The sequence below is a fragment of the Myotis daubentonii genome, chromosome 16 (genome assembly GCF_963259705.1).
Source record: "Myotis daubentonii chromosome 16, mMyoDau2.1, whole genome shotgun sequence".
NCBI classification, from domain to species: Eukaryota; Metazoa; Chordata; class Mammalia; order Chiroptera; family Vespertilionidae; genus Myotis; species Myotis daubentonii.
Genome location: NC_081855.1, coordinates 38,055,940 through 38,070,809, shown reverse-complemented (window position 1 = coordinate 38,070,809; position 14,870 = coordinate 38,055,940). Strand labels below are relative to the sequence as shown.

Here is a 14,870-nt window from a genome sequence, read left to right as displayed (position 1 = left end):
CCTGCCTGCCTGCTCCTAACTGCTCGCCTGCCTGCCTGCTCGCTCACTGCACGTCATAGCGAGCAGTTGTTCCGGTAGTCCCGTCGTAATGGTCACTTAGGCTTTTATATAGATAGTATTTTTTCCATAGGAACAATTGTAAAACTTTTGCCACAACCTGTGTGCTTATATGTTTTTGAGCAAAGAGAAAGATGTTGAAAAATACACAGTATTGGTTAATGTTGGAGTAAAAGTGGAGAAGGGAGACCCTGAAGGAAGAGAAAAATAATTAACTTTTTCTTTATTTACCCATTTTGTTTATTCTAGTGGTTGCAAGCAGAGTATTACTTTTGAAAATTTTTTAAAAGGTAAAATAGGGGATAAGGGATAACAGGAGAAAACAACAGATATAAGTAAAAACAATTGACATTTGTTGACAATAAATGGCTATCTTTAGCCATTTTCAGCCAAAGACAAAAAGAGAATTAAATTATCTAAAGCAAGAAGATAATCATTATAAAGTTCATTTATTTAAAAACACAAAATCCGCCTGAACAGTGTGGCTCAGTAGTTAAGTGTTGACCTATGAACCAGGAAGTCACAGTTCGATTGCAGGTCAAGGCACATGCCCAGGTTGTGGGCAGGATCCCCAGTGTGGGGTATGCAGGAGGCAACCAATAAATGATTCTCAATGATTCTTGTTTCTGCCTCTCTCTCCCTCTCCATTCCTCTCTGAAATCAATAAAAAAATATTTTAAAAAATAAATAAAATAAAAACCTTGTGGCTCTCTCTTATGGGGCATGCCCACGCCTTTCCCCACTCTCTTCCCATTAGGTATGTTTTCCTTGCCTCTCTCTCTTCTAAGCGCCAAGGGCCCTTCTGCCTCTGTAACTTGTTCCCTGAGTCTATTTCTTCTACAGCTCACTTCTTCTACCTCTATGACTTTCGAAATAAACATTCTCTTATAGTTTGAGTCTTTGCTCTGAATTCTTTCCTAGCCAGAACTGAAGCAAAAAAAAAATACAAATCCTATATAATAAAAGTGTAACATGCTAAGTGTCCAGTCGACCGGGCAGCCATTCAACCAATCCTATACACAAAATACAAATCCTATATAATAAAAGCATAATATGCTAATGATATGCTAAGGCCGCTCAACTGCTCCTATGAGGTGCACTGACCACCAGGCAGACATTCCAACTGGTAGGTTAGCTCGCTGCTGGGGTCTGGCCAATCGGGACTGAGGGAGACGGGCCGGACACACCCTGGAGCCCTCCTGCAGTCCCTCCCCAACTGGCCAACCTCCTGCATCCCTCCCTGGCCCTGATCATGCACTGGTGGGGTCCCTCTGCCTGGCCTGTGCCCTCTCGCAATCCCGGACCCCTCGGGGGGTGTCAGAAAGCCAGTTTCGGCCGGACCCCACTGGTGCACGAATGGCCTCTGGAGCCACAGTTGCATGTAAGTGGTCTTTCCCGAGTGCATTAAGCAAGATGCCTTTAGGATGAACTAGTTTTTATTTTAGAACTAGCACAAACATAGATATTAGGACAACTAAGAGATAGTGAGTCAAGTCCATTTAAAGAAACATATTCAACGACTAATTGTATAATGATACACAGAAGAGCAGAAATGAACAAAATGTTACAGAAATAATTGAAGCTTGGGAAAAATGAGATTTTGAATAGTTAGCTTATCATACTAAAAAAGGACAGGTAAACTTTTTCTATTATTTTACACTGTAAATAGACAAATCCTTTTTATTAAGTAAATCACAAAAGAAAACCAACCACCTTGACTGACTGCCACATACAAGTTTTTTAAAAAGAAAAATTACATGGAGCATGGGGTGGGGGTGGGAGGATAAAGTTATCATACACAGACAGTTCCAGTTATTCACAAAAGTGAAAGATGTTTATAAAAGTTGAAAATGTTTACATGATTGAATTGAAAAAAAATTGTCAAAAAGCTCTTTGTCTCAAGCTGTGATTTGCTACATTATAGAGGACATTAAAAATTAATATTTTGTCAAGTTTATGCTGCTTAAAGACAAACAGTTCAAAAAAGAAATGTATACTAGGAGTATGCCCAACAGCATCTCTCACCTAAGACTTTTTATTTTAACTTTATGGTTTTTCAAGAATTCTTTCTCTCAGCTCTTATCAAATCCTTCATAAAAGAAATTTTCAGAACAGAAAATAAATCAGTAGCCAAATTACCTCAGGTTTTTTAAATGACTTGCAAGGCTGAAAAGGAATGTAAGACAAGATAACAATGCTAATAAAAATACTGGGGAGGAGCTGTGGGAAGCATACATCAAAAAAGAGAAATCTAGGACACTTTTCAAAGCCTAATAAAAATTACCACTTAGTAAGTACTAGACATTGTCCTAAGGATTTTCACTGACATTATTTCATTTCATCATCATCATCAAAACCTTGCAAGATAGGTTTAAGCCCCCTAGTGACAGAGCAGTAATTCTAACCTGTTTTCATGATACAAAAACTCACAAATTTATGTTCTACCTACTATACAATGTGTCTCATGATTGCAGAATTTCAAAGCTTCTTTACGACTGAACAATAGAATAGTATTGTCATCCTATAATATAGGAATGTCTGAGTAACAACTTTCAAAGAAAGTCTATTTTCCTCTTTAAAGCCCTTAAAAGATAAGAGCTAAGATTCTCTGACGCTGAAGCAGGACCTGAGTATGTAGTAAGTCTTCATCCCACATGTCTACTAAAGCTAATTACCTTCATTCACCCTAATTCACAATCCTGGGGAGCACTATAGGATTCCATGGAATTTGAACAGAAATAGAATTCTAGAGCACCACAAACACCCATCAAGCTTCCATAGGCTAATTAGCTTTGGCTTATTATATTTTGACAACTACAGCTAGAAACTGTGGGACCTTACAACACAAGATTAGGAACAAGGGACAAGAACAGACTTCCTTCATTTAGGCAGAGGCAATTTACTAAGATCTGAGGCAGATTCACCATACCTAAAATGATTAAATAACAATATCTACCCACTCCCATTTCCAAGTTTAATAACTAATCTACTTATAAGGTTGTAATACATAGGTAAGGAAAAACGGGTTTCCATGGCAATAAAAACTGGTGCTGTATTTCTTCATATTGTCAATTTCTATAACCAGATATGGTAATGCAAGCATGGTGTTACAGACAAGGAAATACGCATAGCTACCTGGCCCAGATATATCTGCTTGAAATAACAAAAGTTTTCTCTTATTATTGCTTATATGCTCTTCTTTGTGAATTTTATGTATGTAATACTTGCTGGTATTTATTAAAAGGAGTATATAAATCACTGTTTTCCTTTACATACTTTTGTCGCCTAGAGAAAACAAACTGTAAAACTTATCAACATTGGCCAGTGAAACTTTAGGAAAGTGATAAACTTTAATACATTTATTTTTAACATTTTTCCTAGAAGTATAATGAGTAGCTAGGACACAAAATTTTGAATTAAAATTTTAGGTTTTATTTAAGAAATAATATGAAATGTCCACCTTCAACTGAAAGACTACTGTAATAAAAGTAACTACTGTACACAGTAGGTAGTCAATAAGTATTTAAGTGAATGATGTAATATTTTAATACACTGCATAAAAAAATCCAACTTTTCCAACATAACTAATCTAGCTTAACTCATATTCCTTAAATACAATGTGTCTGTATTACAAACTAATATATTAAATCAAGGGTCTTTACTTTCATATAACAATGATTTTTATGCAAAATATGAACAAGAGTCCACCCGTGAGCAAAAAAAGAAAATGTTCTCTTATGTGCTGGGCTCCAAACCTCTCTGCTTAGGATACCTCTTTTAAGAAAAAGGAATAGAAGAATCAAATAGATTCCACATATGGGGAAGAAAAGGGGAGACATCTGTAATACTTTCAACAATAAAGATAAATTTTTAAAAAGAAGAAGCAAATAATACACTTCGTCAGAAACTGCTTCGGAGTTAGACATAGTATGGGTGTCATATGGAGGTACAACGGGAGTGCTCTGTCAGATAAATCACTACTAAGGCAAAGTGGCCAGTCTTTTCTCAGTAAATAGACAGAAGCAATTATGCCCTACAGAGGCCTCCAACGGACATGGTTGGTCTGTCTCCAACTCATGACATTTAATGAACATTTAATGGGCACAGACTATATAACAGACCAAGCACTGGTAAACTTTATCTATAAAGGGCTAAACAGTAAATACATATTTAGGCTCTGTGGGCCACATGGTCTCTATTATAACTACCCACCTCTGCTGTTGTACCCAGAGAACAGCCATAGCCATGTAAATGACTAAGCATGGATATATTCCAATAAAACTTTCTTTATGGCCACTGAAATTTAAATTTCCTACAATTTTCATATATCACAAAGCATTATTCTCCTTTTGATATTTTTCAACCATTTAAAAATGTAAAAACTATTCTTTGCTTTCAGGCCATACAAAACAGACGCTGGGCTGCATTTGGCCCATATGCTATAGTTTGCTAACCCCTGTAATATAAAATGAAAATATTTCATCTAAAGTTCACACAGAGAACTTTCTAACCTTCCTGCCTTCACCCTAATAAATATTTTTTTTAATCTAGCTTAACTCTAGAGTTCGTTTTAGTTATAGTCCAGTTATTCTGAGTAATTTGGATGGAGTGTGTAAGTATGTATATATCTGTAGAGAATGTTCTCTAACTCCACAATAAGAGATGAGAGCCTGGCTGGTGTGGCTCAGTGTTGAGCATTGACCTATGAACCAGGAGGTCACAGCTTGATTCCCTCAGGGCACATGCCCAGGTTGTGGGCTCCATCCCCAGTAGGGGGTGTGCAGGAGGCAGCCAGTCAATGACTCTCATCATTGATGTTCCTATCTCTCTCTCCCTCTCCCTTCCCCTCTGAAATCAATAAAAATATTTTTTTAAAGGGAGGGGGGAGAAAGAGGAAGAGGAGGAGGAGGATGGGAAAGGAGATGGGAGAGGGAGGGGAGGGGGGGACATCCATGTAAGAAACTTCAATCAGCTGCCTCCTGCACACCCCCTACTGGAGATGGAGGCGGGAGCCCAGGCATTGTGCCCTGACGGAGGAATCCATCCAGAGGTCTTTGGTGCATGGGGCAACACTCCACCAAGGAGCCACACCAGCCAGGGCTCAAGTTGTTTTTTGTGGATTTTTTTTAAAGGAATTTGAAAGGTAGGATATACCATGCACTGAATAAAAGCAGAGATTGATATTATGGAGAAGAAAGGGGAAAGACAGGACATGATAAGACTAATACCAACTTAATTCTTTTGCCTCTTAAACTTACCTTAAACTGTTATTTATCTTCAACTATTCAAGAACTAACAAAAGCAGAATGTAATGTATCTTTGTAATGTGTGACCCATGAAAAAGCAACTAGCTGATACTTATAACATCCACAAACAAAGCTTTCAAACGATTAATAAAGATTTTTAAAATAAATTGACCAAGTAAAAGAAATTTGTTTCCATAAATAATTATGGTATCATAATTAGTTAGAACTTTCTGGAATAAAAAAGATTCCTACCAGAAACTTTTTTCATTATTGAATCCTCAACCTGCTCTAGCCTTCTAAAACTCAGAAACCAATTTTTTTTTCTTTTTTTTAAGAATATATTTTATTGATTCCTTACAGAGAAGAAGGGAGAGGGATAGAGAGCTAGAAACATCGATGAGAGAGATCGATCAGCTACCTCCTGCACGCCCCCCAATGGGGATGTGCCCGCAACCAAGGCACATGCCCCCGACCGAAATCAAACCTGGGACCCCTGAGTCCGCAGGCCAACACTCCATCCACCGAGCCAAACCAGTTCGGCCAGAAACCAATTTCTTATTTTTTATCCAGTATTACCTTGAATATTAAGCACTAAAGATAAAATATCCTCTAAAAGAAAGAAAATAGACCAGTGAGTGGGAAAATATAGCGGTAAGTCTTTAAGCTTTTTCTTTTAAACTATTTCTCTCCATAGATTTTTTAAGAGACTCCAAACATATGTACTCTCCATCTCCTTAACAAGTTTCTACAAAAGATGCTATTGAAATAAACCAAGGGAATAATAGAATTTGATGACATAGGCACTCTTCAGATATGACAATGCTAAGTTTCAATTCATTCAGAGGGGGGGAAAGTCCAAATAATTAAATTAGCTTCCAAACTACTTTATAGCATTTGTTACCTTGCCCAGACTAGTGCTAGAAAAGTAAACAGCTCTGGAATAGTTTACTCTAGCTCCTTGAAATAAAATCTGGGTACCATCAGTAAAAACATTCTAGCTAACATTGGAGAATCTGTGTAAATACAACCAATATAATTCAACTAATATGCCAAATCAGTATGTCCCAAAGATTCAATTTTAATTCTAGTCAAAGAGGAAGAAATATGATAAGGAGAGAATTTGACATATTTCTTTTACACACACGTGGTTCTAACTTATATCTAATCAATATCAACTACCCTAATATTTCCCTTTTGGAACTACTAGTTTAGTATATTCCTTCTAGAACTACTTCCTTTTCCATTCAAAATAATGCACACACAGTCAATTTAGAAAATACTAAAAGAGCAAAGACATTTATGGGGAAAAGGGGGGAAAGCTAAGGACAGTCAAGAATCGATGAAAAACAAGAACGAAAAAAGTAAAAAAAGAAGGATGGAAGAGGGAAATAATCTAATGTTTAACGATGTTAGTAAAACTTTATGATAAAGATGCAAACAACAAATCTGATTTTATAAGTGAAGTATGCTAAAATAAACTACCAACCAACATAATACAGAGCATGATCTGAGTCTATGACAATTTATTAACTATATAAGCATACATCCTGAATGTTGTAATCATAATCTGTAGATTATATTGAGTTCCCTTATCAACAAATGTATACAAAAGTGAAGGCAGTGTTTGATTACATAGGATATGTGATTCACAGAATGGCAGAAAGTTTGCCTAAGAGAAGAAAATAATTGTTACAAGTGTAGGAAGTGACATTCCATGTCTCAAACTGGGTGGAAGATATATGAGTATTGGCTGCACTGATATTCTTTATATTTTACACATTTTAAAATATTATTTCATATATAGTTAATACCTATAAAACAATGTTTTAAGTGTGAGAAAAATCTGAGCAAACAAATTATTTTAGGTTTTTGTTTTTCTGTTAATCCTCACCTGAGGATATTTTTTCCATTGATTTTTAGAGAGAGAGGGAGGGAGGAAGAGAGAGAGGGAAAGAGAGAGAGAAAGGGGGAGAGAGAGAGAGAGAGAGACAGTGAAACATCAATGTGAAAGAGACACATTGATTGGTTGCCTCCTGCACAAGTCCCAAATGGGGCGGGGGAACAAACCTGAAACCAATATGCGCCCTTGACCAGGAATTGAACTCAAGACTCTTCAGTGTGCAGGTCGATGCTCTACCACTGAGCCATATCAGCCAGGGCTAGTTTTTCTTTTTAATCTTCACCTGAGTATATTTTTTTTTATTGATTTTTAGACAGAGAGAGAGAGAAACATCGATTAGCTGCCTCCTGTACACACCCCAACTGGGGATTGAACCCCAAACCTAGGTGTGTGTCCTGGTTAGGAATCTACAACCCTTTGGTGTATGGAACACTTCTCCAACCCAGCTACCTGGCCAGGATTGAGCAAACAATTATTGATGGAAGAGGTAAAATGAACATATGCATCCAATTCATTTTTGTTAATTACTTTAAAAAATTAGCCCTAGCCAATCTGGCTCAATGGATAGAGCATCGGCCTGCGGACCCAAGGGTCCCAGGTTCGATTCCCGTCAAGGGCATGTACCTCAGTTGCAAGCTCCTCCCTGGCCGAGGCCCTAATCAGGGCCTGTGCAGGAGGCAACAAATCGATGTGTTTCTCCCACATCATCGATATTTCTCTCTGTCTTTCCCTCTCTCTTCCACTCCCTCCAAAAGGCAATGGAAAAATATTCTCGGGTGAAGATTAAAAAATAAATAAATAAATAAATAAATAAATAAATAAATAAAGTGAATGGGTAGAAAAATAGATAATTTCTCTTTAATTTTCCTAGAGAAAACTAGCAGTAAAGGTTTACTGGTGTTAGTGTACTCTCAGAGATACTATGCACGCATATGTATGTACATACACAGATACATATCAAACTACTTGAAGGTAACTTTCTGCTTCTAACGTTTCCCCCAAAGCCAACCTCCATCATAAATATCCCCTTAACCATAAAAAGTACTGATATGCCAGACCGGGTGTGGCTCAGTGGTTGATCATCAGCCTATGAACCAGGAGGTCATGGTTCGATTCCCAGTCAGGGCACATGCCTGGGTTGCGGGCTCCATCCCATATGGGTTGTGCAGGAGGCAGCCGATCAATGATTCTTTCTCGTCATTGATGTTTCTATCGCTCTCCCTCTCCCTTCCTCTCTCTGAAACCAATAAAAAACATATTTAAAGAAAATACTGATACTCCTCTACTCATAATCCCAGAAATAAATTACAAAAATAAATTCCTAAACAAAAATGTTCATATTGTAGTTTTTGGTGCATTTATAGGCTTAACATTTATGTATCTTACTTCTTACTTCAGTTTATCCACATCTATAATATTTGCTTTAGGATGGGCACCTACAATTTAATGATGTGTGATAATACTGATTTGATTGAGAGGGCAATAAAGTATACTGGTGAAGAGCAGAGTTTGGAGCCAGAGCTCCTGAACTGAAACTCAGCTCTTCTGCTTGCTAGCTAAATAATCTTGGGCAAGCTAATTAACATCTCTGTATTTCAGTTTCTCAACTGTAAAATGGAAATAACAGTATATACCTCATTGGGTGTTGAAACTAATTAAAATATGTATCACAGGACATAACAGGTGCTCTGTAAGGATGAGATATTACTAATGGTACTACTACTAACAATAGTACTGCACCATCTTCCCAAATATATTGAGAATATCTTTAGAATTTTGAATTATTCACTAAAATTAGATACTATTAAAAATAAACATTAAATCTGAAGGCTGATTAACAGTAAATTTAAAGCCCTGCACCTCTGAAGTGAATAGGTGATTAATAAATCTACATAAGCACTCTATCAAGAACAAGCTGAGGCGAGTGGTATCTCCCAAGTGCAACTATCCATTTCTTCCCTTTCACAAGGGGGCAGTGATAACAAGAAAAGAATGGGACTCTGCAACACCTCTTCCTACAGACAGTAGGGGGTGGCAGTACATATGGCTTATAGTCAGAACAAAACAGGAAGACCCAACAGAACTGCTCTTTATTCTCCTCTGGCCCTCTCCTCTTTGCTTTAGCCTCAACATAGCCTCTAGGTGAGGAATATATCTACAGAAAAGACCAAAACCCAAAATTAATCCCCAAAGAAAACCCAGTTTTGTGTTTGAAGCAAATGATTCCTCAGTAGCTGAATTTGGATCCAGGAAAAAGCCAATCAAGTATAAATTTTCAGATTATCTGGCAAATTACTTACTGTCCTTAATATGAGTACAACATTCAGGCAAGTAATTCAGTTTATCTGCAAGAATTATAACATAGAACATTAAAATCCATCAGTAATTAACTACATCCTAATGAACACATCCAGGCATTTCTGCTTGTTTCATGGTATATAGACACTCATTGACTGTGTGTGCGTGTATATATATAATATTAAAAAGCTCGTCTTTTGTTACCTCTGAAATTCAAGCTACGTTCTAACAATTCTTTCAAAACACAAATGTTCTTCTTAAACAGAAGTCAGAGTGTTTTCGCAGCATATGAATCAGAGCAGAGACAGAGAGAAAGAATTGATTTAATATTTTATTTTTTGTGCTTAAGATGATCTACCTGGGAAATGCTGCAGAAGCACTCACTGGCAGTATCCATGTTGCTGCTTTTTATGCCCCATTACTGCATACAATTTATTTTCCCTATTTTGCCACCACACAACCAGGAACATGAACAAATATATCACTACTGTCATTCACTGTAATTAAACACTGCAATAGGTTTAGGCTCCAACCCCTCAAAATGCCTGAAAAATGTATTCCTTTTGTTCACCATATTGTTTTGTTTTCCTCATTCCAGATATTTTCACCTGTGTAAAAATGAAGACAGAGGGACATAGGAAAAACATTTCCCTTTGCCTAAGTGATCTTCAACTCAGAATTATGGTCAAGACGTGGGGGTGGGGGGTGGGTGGGGGGGGGGGGTAGTGTTGTTGTTTCTTCTCTTCCAGGAGAGGAGCAGGGGGTGAAAGACACCCAAAACATCAAATCTTCTTCACGCTCATTATCATTGTTTACGTTTGGTGAAAAACATTTTAAACATTCCACACCTCGGAGAGAAGACACCTGGGCTAGGATACAATGGTATCAGTGCTCTACAGGCTGATGTCAAAACCTGGAATTATTTTAGCCTTGTTTTTTCCTTTCCCGTCTCACAACCAGACACAATTGGCTTGTAATTCTTTCAGGTGAGGACAATCTCTATAACTCAAAAAAAAAAAAAACAACAAAAAAAAAACCTGCCTATCATAGCGCCTCTCGATTTCCTGGGATAAAATATCTAGCCATGAGCCTTATTAATCCCTTCTTACACTACGCCTCCTTTCCTGGGGATAATTAGTATCGGTAACAACACTTCTCCCCGGCATTTCAGCGCCACACCGGCCAACCTACCCTATGTCTTACCTGGCACATCTCACAACTACTTCGATGCTGCATTGGGGGGCACATTTTGCAACTCGTTCTGCACCACATTCCCTGCCACGTCCAGCAATCGGCCTCGCATCTTCACCCTGGGTCCCCGCCACCCGGAGGCTCTCTCGGTACCAGATCCCACGACACCTTCGGTGACGCCCCAGCGACCGACCCCGGGCCCCGCGGATGCCACCCTGAGCGCCACCTCTGGAGCCAGCCTTCCCCACACCTCGCCTCGGACACCGGCGGCACTCCGCCGCTCGCGCCGCCGCCTCCCCGCTCGCCCCCGCCCCTCTCCCCCCGAGGCGAGGCGCGGGAGGCGAAAGCCCCTGTCACCGAAGCCACCTTTCCTTCCCCGCCCTGCCCGGTCCCTTACCTGCCGCTCGGAGGGAATCGCCGCACCTCGGGGTCCAGCCCCAGTCCCCGGGGTCTCCCGGCAGGACCGCGCCGCCCGCCGGCGCCGCCGCGATTCCCAGAGCACCTCGCTGCGCTCCGACGCCCGCGGCGGGTCTGCGCCTCCCGAAGGCGCGGCGGGGCCTCGCGGGCCGCGAGCGCAGCCCGCGGCGGTCCTCCTGTCAGCGGCCGCGCGGGTGCAGGTCCTCGCCCCTCAGAGAGGCGGCGGCGGCGGCGGGCGCCTCGCTCCGCCGTGCGCGCGGCACAGCCGGGAGGTGAGCGCGAGGGGGATGGGAACGGGGGCGGGGCCGCCCGGAGGAGGCGCAGAGGGCGGCGGCGGCGGGAGGGCAGCGCCGGCGGCCCCGGGCGCGGCGCTCCGAAAGCCCGCAGCTTCCCCCGCCGGGCCGACGGCTCGCGCGAGGCGGCTGTGCCAGCGGCCCCGCCGGAGCAGCGCTCCCAGCAACCCGCGCCGGACCGGCCGCTCGCTAGCGCCGCTGCCGCGCCGGGGGCGTCGCACCCTCGGAGGCCGCCCGCAGCCCCGCCCCCTCCGGGCCAGGCGGGGAGGGGCGCGAGCGCGGAGGGAAGGCGCGTGCGTGGGGGCGCGTGCGTGGTGGAGCGCGCGCCCCCGCCCCCTGCACCGCTTGGGGGTGGGGAGCGACTGGGAGAGGGAAGACAGCGCGGTCCCCCGCGCTCACGGGGTGGATCCCTGGCTCCGCCGCGCTGTGCGGTCCGGGCCGTTCTCGTCCCCCCAGGGGGGCTGTGACTAGTGGGGTCGGCGGCTTTCGGTGGAGAAAAGGGGAAGGAACTCTGCAGCAGACAAGGCCCTACCGCCGGCTCCGCCCCCAGGGGTGATGTCACTCTCGAGGTGCTGCTCTGTCACGTGCGCCCACTCTGGGCCTGTCCTCCGGCTTTGATGGCCAGAGCGTTCCTGTCCATTTCCCCAAACTTGGGTCGCCTTACGCACGTCTCACGGCCGGCGTCATCGATCGCTGCTCATGTCACTTATTCTCTCCCTGTGCTCAATTCTGCTCTGTGGGCTGCTTCCAAAGGCCACCGGAGACCACGTGGAAATGAGAAGAAGGTGGAAAACGCGCGGGGGAGAGGGGCTGGAGGGGCGTGGCGGGGAGAATGGAGGCGATGTCATCCGGACTGGCTGAGAAGTCACCGACCACAGCTGTAGAGTGTGAGGTGCGGTTGTGAGGTTATCTCTGTCGCCGCCGGGTCGGACCAGAAGGAATGTGGTTTTAGGAGCGAGACCGCCAGACAGGGAAAGTTGCCACATTCACGCTTCCTGGAAGGGCCTCTTTCCCCCACTGCCCTCCACCTAGATCTTCTTCCCCTTTATCCTTCCTCCCCCTTGCAACATAACACAGCAAGTCAGCTGTGGAAGCTGTCTGAACATAGAAAGATGGTGCGAAACAATCACTATTCCGTGCTCTGCCCGGCTCGTCTTTCCTTCCATCAGCCGAGACGACCTTTCGTGGTTATCCGTTTCCCAATGAGACGCCATGGTTGGAAATAGATGCACCAAATTACTTCCGTCAAGGAACCTGTGTCTGGTCTTTCTTAGAGAGGTTTGTTTGATAACAACCTTTTGGACCTACTTCATCCAGAAGTTTCTTTGGCTTTTTAAAGATTTTTGAGCCCTAGTGGATTCGGCTCAGTGGAGAGAGTGAGGGCCTGCAGACTGAAGGGTCCCCATTGGATTCCCGTTGAGGGCAAGTACCTGGGTTGCAGGTTCCTCCCCGACCCAAGGCCTGCTCAGGGCTCATGCAGGAGGCAACCAATCCATGTGTTTCTCTCCCATCGATATTTCTCTCTGCCTTTCCCTCCTCTTCCACTCTCTCTAAAAATCAGTAGAAAAATATCCTAGGGTGAGGATTAAAAAATAATAAATAAATAAATAAATAAATAAATAAATAAATAAATAAATAGATAAGTATTGATTTCGGAATACAAGACATTGAATATGAAGCCATTTCCAACAGTTAGTCCCTACAGTGAGCGCTTGAAAAGTTAGAGCTAAAAGCAGCTTTGAATACTACAGCTAAAATGGCAAGGTGACAGAGTGGTATATGGAATCTTTGGGTCATAACTCCCCATCCCCCCAAAAAACAACAACAAAAAACTATCTATCTATGGTGATAGAGGCAGAGTAGTGATTACTTATGGGGAAACCGATTGAGAGAGGGCAGGAGGGAGCCTTCTGGGTTGGTGCAAATAGTCAATATTTTGATTTAGTTATTGATTACAACGGTTAATATATGTGCAGAAAGATTTGTGTGCTTTACTCAGTTTGCATGTGTGTGTGTTTTTTTAGATTACATCACACAAAGAGACATTACAATGTCATGATTAGATTTGGGAGCCCTGGGTTTGAATCTGTGTCACCCACCACTTATACCAGCTTTGTGACCTTGAGCAAGTCTCTGAGCCTTCTTTGCTTCATCTAATGTGGGTGATGATACTTCAGAAGAAGGTTGTAAAAATTAAATGAAATTGCCCAGCTGCAAAACTCAGTGGTTGAGCATAGACCTATGAACCAGGAGATCATGGTTCAATTCCTGGTCAGGACACATTCCTGGGTTGCAGACTTGATCCCCAGTAGGGGGTGTGCAGAAGGCAGCCAATCAATGATTCTCTCTCATCATTGATATTTCTCTCCCTTTTCCTTCCTCTCTGAAATCAATAAAAATATTTTTTAAAAGTGATTAAATGAAATTGTTTGAAAAATACTTAGCACAGAGCCTGGTATATAATAAGTGCTCAGGAAACAGTAACTATTATGTTATTCTTGCACCCAAATTTACCCTATTTAATTCTCCTTTGGTCTTTTTTATATGATTACTTTGAATCTAAGCCTTGCCTGTGAGTTTCACTGAGGCTAATAATATTCCTTCCCTTAAGAATTAACAAAAGGCAGTCAGGAGTGTAATCTGTTGATTTTCAAACTAGTTCAGGCAGCAGCATTTAGAAATTATGGTGTTCGTAGTAGAACACCATGGAATACTGATAGCTTTAACTCTGCCATGTGGACTTGATACAGCTCTACTAGCACTAAATCCGGCTATATTATGTTTATGCAGATCTCCACATATAAAAAATAATGCATTTTCACCCTAGATGGTTTGGCTCGGTGGATAGAGTGTCAGCCTGCAGACTGAAGGGTCCCGGGCTTGATTCCCGTCAAGGGCACATGACCGGGTTGTGGGCTCAGTCCTCAGTAGGGGGCATGCAGGAGGCAACCAATCAATGATTCTGTCTCATCATTGATGTTTCTATCTCTCCCTCTCCCTTCCTCTCTGAAATCAATAAAAATATATTTAAAAATAATGCATTAAAAAATAATGTCTGCATTTTTCCTTTAAAATTTGTTTGCAACTTTTCACAAGGTAGAAGTACCAAAAGTTTAACATAAAATGAAAACCTTTAAATCCATTTTTTCTTGAAATTATAAAAAAATAGTAATTGTTCAATTTTAGCAGCAGAGCGCTTTACTAGATCTGCCCAGTCAGCTCTAATAGCTGTGACCCAGAGGGTCCCTTGCTCTGATGAAGTGAGCAACTCTGACTCACTACCCTCCTCATATTTCTTAAGATCAGTTTCCATTTCTTTTGGCTGGCCTTTCCCAAACCCCATGTTCACACTGGGCAATGGCATTGCCCACTAGAATCAACTCACTGCTTCACTGATCATCTAACATTTATTCAGCCAGTTCTCTTTCACATAATTCTGCTATTAAGTCTTACAATTTGCTACCACAC

General features: G+C 41.9%; 1 protein-coding gene across 8 annotated transcripts in view; it reads right to left on the bottom strand.

Moving 5' to 3' along the window:
* Positions 1 to 11,636, bottom strand: part of TANC2 (tetratricopeptide repeat, ankyrin repeat and coiled-coil containing 2) — a 281,996-nt gene extending 270,360 nt beyond the window's left edge. For 5 of the 8 annotated variants that reach the window (XM_059669890.1, XM_059669891.1, XM_059669892.1 and 2 more), the window contains exon 1: positions 11,090 to 11,635. The gene's annotated coding sequence lies outside the window, so the exon portion shown is untranslated. Of the gene's footprint in view, positions 1 to 11,089 lie in introns of all 8 variants that reach the window. The other 3 variants (XM_059669888.1, XM_059669889.1, XM_059669893.1) reach the window with 1 other exon arrangement.
* Between the last annotated feature and the right edge of the window lie 3,234 nt (positions 11,637 to 14,870).